The sequence below is a fragment of the Vespa velutina genome, chromosome 18 (genome assembly GCF_912470025.1).
Source record: "Vespa velutina chromosome 18, iVesVel2.1, whole genome shotgun sequence".
NCBI classification, from domain to species: domain Eukaryota; kingdom Metazoa; phylum Arthropoda; class Insecta; order Hymenoptera; family Vespidae; genus Vespa; species Vespa velutina.
Genome location: NC_062205.1, coordinates 2,924,221 through 2,930,220, shown reverse-complemented (window position 1 = coordinate 2,930,220; position 6,000 = coordinate 2,924,221). Strand labels below are relative to the sequence as shown.

Sequence of the window (6,000 nt, the reverse complement as noted above, 5' to 3'; positions counted from 1 at the left end):
GAATATAATCCAGATACACATATACACACGCACATACACACACACACACAGATATATATATATATATATATATATATATATATATATCTATATATATATATATATATATATAGAAAGAGAGAAAGAAAGATAGGTAGATAGATAGATAGATAGAGAGAGAGAGAGAGGAGTAGTGACGCAAAAGGGTGTTAAGCGTGGATGCACCCTGAGGCCGAAGCAGAGAGGGTTGAAGGGGAGGGTAGGAGAGAAAAGATCCTCACCCCGTCCTCGATGGTTCGTCGGCCTCTCTCGGCCTTCGGAAATGGGGGCGTTCGTTCGTAGCCTTCGTGCGATTCGACTCCAATGAAAATAGGGGGGGAGGGAGAGAGAGAGAAAAAGAAAGAGAGGGAGAGAGACAGTAAAAAAAAAAAGAGAGAGAGAGAGAAGGAAAGAGAAAAGATTCGTAATAGTTGAGACATCTTGTGCACGCAGGTATATCTTTTCTTTTTGTTTCTTTTTCTCGAAAAGGAGAAAGATTCTGAAGCTTATTTTTGACAATATGTACACGTAAATATCTAGAAATTTGTTTTCTCTTTCTCTTTCCTTCTTCGTATCGTCCCTTAGTTGTCGAATTAAGTTGTTAAAAATGTAAATGTCGCCATTCTGTAATCCGATTGTAAGACTCATTATCCATCAAATTTAATATGTATGGAATTCGATCTTCGTTTTGATCGTAATCATTTCATTGTCATTATTACGTTTTACCTTTTCTTTTTTTTTATGCCATTATGTTTTACAATACTCACGATACATATGCATTGTACTTATGTAGATTCACACACACACACACACACATGTCCCGTGTATGAAAAAGATGTTACATAATAATGTAACGAATGTGTGAATTTTGTAGATAATCGTTAACAATTCCGAACGACATTCTTACTTTCTATATTGCCCTAATAAAATAAATTTCCTTTCGTAGAAAAAGATAAATAAGAAGAAGAAGAAGAAGAAGAAGAAGAAGAAGAAGAAGAAGAAGAAGATGCAGAAAAGAGAGGAAGCAGCTTTAGAAGGAAGGAAGAGCGAGATGGAAGCAACCGGTTGACACATATATGTGCCACGGTGATTCCCCCACTATCGAACTCCTTCCTCCCCCTCCACCTATCCTCCTCTGCATTCTATCTACCAACACCATCATACACACAACACTACCACTGACATACGCAGCGTGCAATACGGCTTGCTCGTCTTGTGCACCGGGGCGCAATGCACTCTCGGCGAGGCCTTGCACCGGCCAGGGATTCTCAATTCGTTCGTATATATTTTCCCCTAGAAATCCCGGAAAAAAAAACTGTACTCTTTTTCTCTCTCTCTTTTTTTTTTTTATTTCCCTCTTGTTTTTTTCAATTTTTTTTTCTTTTTTTTTTCTTTTTTTTTTTTTTAATCCATTTACAAATTCATTTCACTATCGTTTATGGCAACGATCGATTACGATTTAACGTGTTTCGAATAGAAAATAATTAAAAAAAAAGAAAAAGAAAAGAAAAAAGAATAGAATCGTCTGATCATTTTTTATTTATTTATTTCTTTTTTTTTTTTTTTTTTTATTAACTTCCTAAGTTTTGTTCTTCCCTCGTTATTATTATTATTATTATTATTATTATTATTATTATTATTATTATTGTTATTATTAGTATTATTCTTTTTTGGAAATGAAAGCGAGCGAATGAACAGAATGGCAGAGGCAAAAATTAACAGCGACTAGCCCGCAGTTAACCATGGCTAGCTAAACTTCTTCTAAACTTCAAAACTCTCACCGTCTTTGCGAGTTTCACAAGTCGACGACGTTTGGCGCGCTCTTTCTGCTTGGCGTGCCTTGGTATGCAAATTGTAGGCCCCGAACGCCGCTAAATGCACCGCCTCTCTAGGTCGTATATCTAAATTACGTTATATTGCCCGTAGGTAAGACATAAATCGAATCTCTTGCGAAATATAACGATGAGTATCGAAGCGATTGCTATCGTCTAAATACTCATAGGCCGATCGATACTTTAATCGAACTTAGAAGATCTCACTGAGATAATACTAACAAGAAAGGACGTACATGCATAAATATCTCCTTTATTAATTTAGCGAAAATAAGGAAGGATTAAAAAAAGAAAGACATAGAGAGAGAGAAAAAGAGATAGATAGATAGATAGATAGAGAGAGAGAGAGAAAAAAAAGAAAATAAAAAGAAAAAGTTGTATGTCGAAGCTCGAGGCCATAAGATTCCGATCGGTCAATATCTTATACGCTTTATAACTACATTTAAGACTCGTTTTATCGGGAGGAATTAAAATATCAAAAGGCATCATCTTTACCTCGATGGATATAACTTGCATTACTAATTGCATCTTAATTACCGTCTCTACGGACGATACGTTATAACTACGGCCGTCTGGCGAAACGCTATACGATATTAATCTCGGATGAAACGCGACAACCATACAGTGGGATTAGAAAGTGAGATCTGAAAATCTCATAAAGCGACGTGACTAATTTTCATCTCGTTCAGTTTCTATGTATAATATATGTATCCTACGTATAACGTAGCTCGGCGATTACGTTTCTGCGACGACGACGACGACGACGACGACGACGACAACGACGAAGAAAAAGGAGGAGGAGAAGGAGAAGAAAAAGGAGGAGACTAGACGGTCGCTCACGTGGCATGCGTTCGATCGACTATTATGAAACGGCAAATTCAAGTAGGAGCGGACGTCGAACTCTCTCGCTTCGTAGCTATTACGAAATCAGGAACTTTCGAGTTGGCGTCCACATTTGCCGACGGCCAAGATGAATATGTGTATAAACGCCTCGCTCCCGATTTCAATACTGATTCTTAGTTTGTTTTGAAGATTTGACTTTGAGACATTGTATATATATATATATATATATGTATGTATATGTACGTACGTACGATATGTGTATATAAATATTCGTCGTAAATTATTGATTTTTCTCGTGTCGAGCGACAATAGGAGGGAAGGGAGGGGGGGGGGGGAGAACATAACAGAATTTCATCGCTAATATAAACGTTGTAAATTTTCATTCAGTATTCGAACGTAAGCGGACGTTAAAGCAACAGGTATCTTATCGAGAATTAATAAGTAAATTGTAAAAGTTAAAACGCATTTTCACCAGCCAAAACCCATGATTCTATATAAGAAAGAGAGAGAGAGAGAGAGAGTGTGTGTCCTGTCATTTGGTACATATGTACTAGAAAGTATCAAGGATATAGGCCGCCCACGAACGTGTTAGAGCCAACTCTTAACATCGAGAGACACTTGAAATCCCGTGAAATTTATTGGTGACTGAGCGTCGACTACTCCATGACATCGTACGGTTCTCCTTGTTATTGCTGCCACTTTAAATGTATAAAAAAAGAGAGAGAAAGAGAGAGAGAGAGAGAGAGACGAAATGCTATCGTAATGGAAATTTTCGCGATTACTCATTTCACGTCAGAACAATTCATTCGATAATCGATTTAATATGTTGCAAATTTTTTCGTTTAAAACAGAAAATTTCACTTTACTCTCTCTCTCTCTCTCTCTCTCTCTCTCTCTCTCTCTCTTTGTCTAATAAATTATCGATTTTTATCGTGCAGATATGTTCCCTTATAAAAAAAAAAAAAAAAAAAAAAAAAAAAAAAAAAAAAAAAAAAAAAAAAAAAAAAAAAAAAAAAAAAGGAAAAAAGATCGAAGTAAAATGAAAAAGAGAGAGAGAGAGAGAGAGAGAGAGAGAGATCGATATCCTATGGCGATACGAATGATACGATGAAAGTGAAAGAATTACAAAGTTACCAGACGATCAGAACGTTAAAACAATTTATTTCTCATGTAAATATCTTAATATCACGATATAATAAACCTTATATGCACTTACGACCGTGAATATGTCTCGAGACATATATTAAATACTCTTGAAACTTTTAAATTAATTAATTAGCAAATCGATTCATATCAATTCACGTTTCTTCAATGATCTTTTACGTAGCTAAGCCATGATAGATAACCTAATTTAATTTTACTCAATTAGAATATTACAAGGTAGCAGATAATATTTTAAATTGATATTAAATAGTTGTTAAAATTATAATTAACATTAATTTTAATTGCATCATTTTGCCATTCGAGAACGTATTTTATATAGGTATATAAATATTTTTCTTTTCTATTCTTTTCTTCTCTTCTTTTCTTTTCTTTTCTTTTTTTCTATACATAACTCGTTTCGAACAGCGAGACATTAACAAATACATCTAATATATCTATCACCATTCATCCATCCATTTCTCTTTCTTTCTTTTCATCAATGTCTCTCTCTATTGCGTAAATTCTCTCAGCACCTTTCGCGTATATAGTTAACGATGTCGTTGAACCCGTTGGCGACTGTATCTTATTCTTCCATTTCTTTCCCCACTTTTCCCTTTATCCTACTTTTCCCTTTGGGTGCGTTCGAAAGACCAACGACGGATAGAGGATAGAAAGAGGAGACGCGGGTGAGTGAAAGAGAGAGAGAGAGAGAGAGATCGGTTCAAGGAAACATTGAGATGTATGAAAATCGAATGGCTGCTTCGATGAAAGTGCATTAGCCGATTCCTCCGTGGAATACATTATTAAAAGCCATTATCACACTGGCTCGCATAATCGTGCTAATGCCATTCAACCGTTCAACGATAAATCAGTACAACGTAAGAGAACGCTAACGTTCTAACCGTAACGCCTGCCAGACTATTACGGGATACATTTTCCAAAGGGTAATTAAAATGAATTGTGTAAGAATCTATTAGGGATATTTGAGAAGGGGAAGATCATACGAGAGAAAGAGAAAAGCAAATAATACTTTTATTTTGTTATATCAACGACAAAAATATACAAATATCGAAGTAATAAATGGATAAATATCATTCTATGTATCTATTTATTACGAAACAAACACTTTCCTCTTTCTTTCTCGTCAATTATAATTTTTTTATATATTTTCATGACATATTTTTCATGAAAATTTTTTTTTCATTACACACATATATATATATATACGTAGTTGCATCATCGGCTTTTAAAAAGAAACCATAGATACCGTTCAATGATTACGTGCAATATTCTATCGTCGACCTATACCCCACCCTCTTTCCCACGCAATAATATATATATAATACATCTGCTCTACAATTTTCGTCTATCCAAGGTGAGACCAATCTAAATCCTTGAATCTTCGCGGACGCGCGAAGGTCATTTGGCGAGATATCAAGCGAGGATGATGACATTGGTAGGGGAAAGGAGGGAGAAAAGGGGGATGGATGGTGTGACGGTATGTAATGCCAAAATATGAGTTTTATGTAAGATACAGTCGTCTTTCTTTGTTATTTTCACGGACCGACCGCGACATGCGAAAATATTCGAGCATCCTTCTCGCTGGCAATGGACCACCACCACCACCACCACCACCATCATCACCACCTTTAATATCCTTGGTTCACATTTATTTACGACCGGTAAATCTCTCGAAGCAATTTTTTTTGTGTTTCTTTTTTCTTTTTTTCCTATTTTTTTATTTTTTTTTTTTTTTATTTTTTTCGGACTTAACGATATTCCATTTAGAAATGGGTGACAGAAAAATGTATATATATTGTCACTTTTTATATCTATTGTAGACATTCCTAAACGAGTAGTTACACAACAATACGTGTGTGTATATATATATATATATCGATTATGAAATTAAATAAAAAATGTATGTAATATTGTACGGAAAAAACTATGATTAAATGGATCGATAATGAACGTAGATATTTATCTGATTGCTTTCGCTCTATATATCTTAAAAAACTGAGGAAAGAGAGAGAGAGAGAGAGAGAGAGAGAGAGAGAGAGAGCAATCTCTTTCTTCCTTCATCCCTACAGAAGAAGACAAGAATGAATTTCTTTCAAAGTCGGGACGGAGGAACGATCGACCTAGTTAATTAATACAACCGTAC

At 35.2% G+C, this 6,000-nt stretch overlaps 1 protein-coding gene and 1 long non-coding RNA gene across 2 annotated transcripts in view; one reads left to right on the top strand and one right to left on the bottom strand.

Annotated features, from left to right (window-relative positions):
• The window catches only part of LOC124955482, a 24,592-nt gene extending 21,596 nt beyond the window's left edge, over window positions 1-2,996 (top strand). The window contains exon 3 of the long non-coding RNA XR_007102887.1: window positions 965-2,996. This is a non-coding gene — a long non-coding RNA (uncharacterized LOC124955482). The remainder of the gene's footprint in view (window positions 1-964) is intronic.
• The window catches only part of LOC124955481 (nuclear hormone receptor E75-like), a 148,457-nt gene that overhangs the window by 97,141 nt on the left and 45,316 nt on the right, over window positions 1-6,000 (bottom strand). The window lies entirely within an intron of this gene.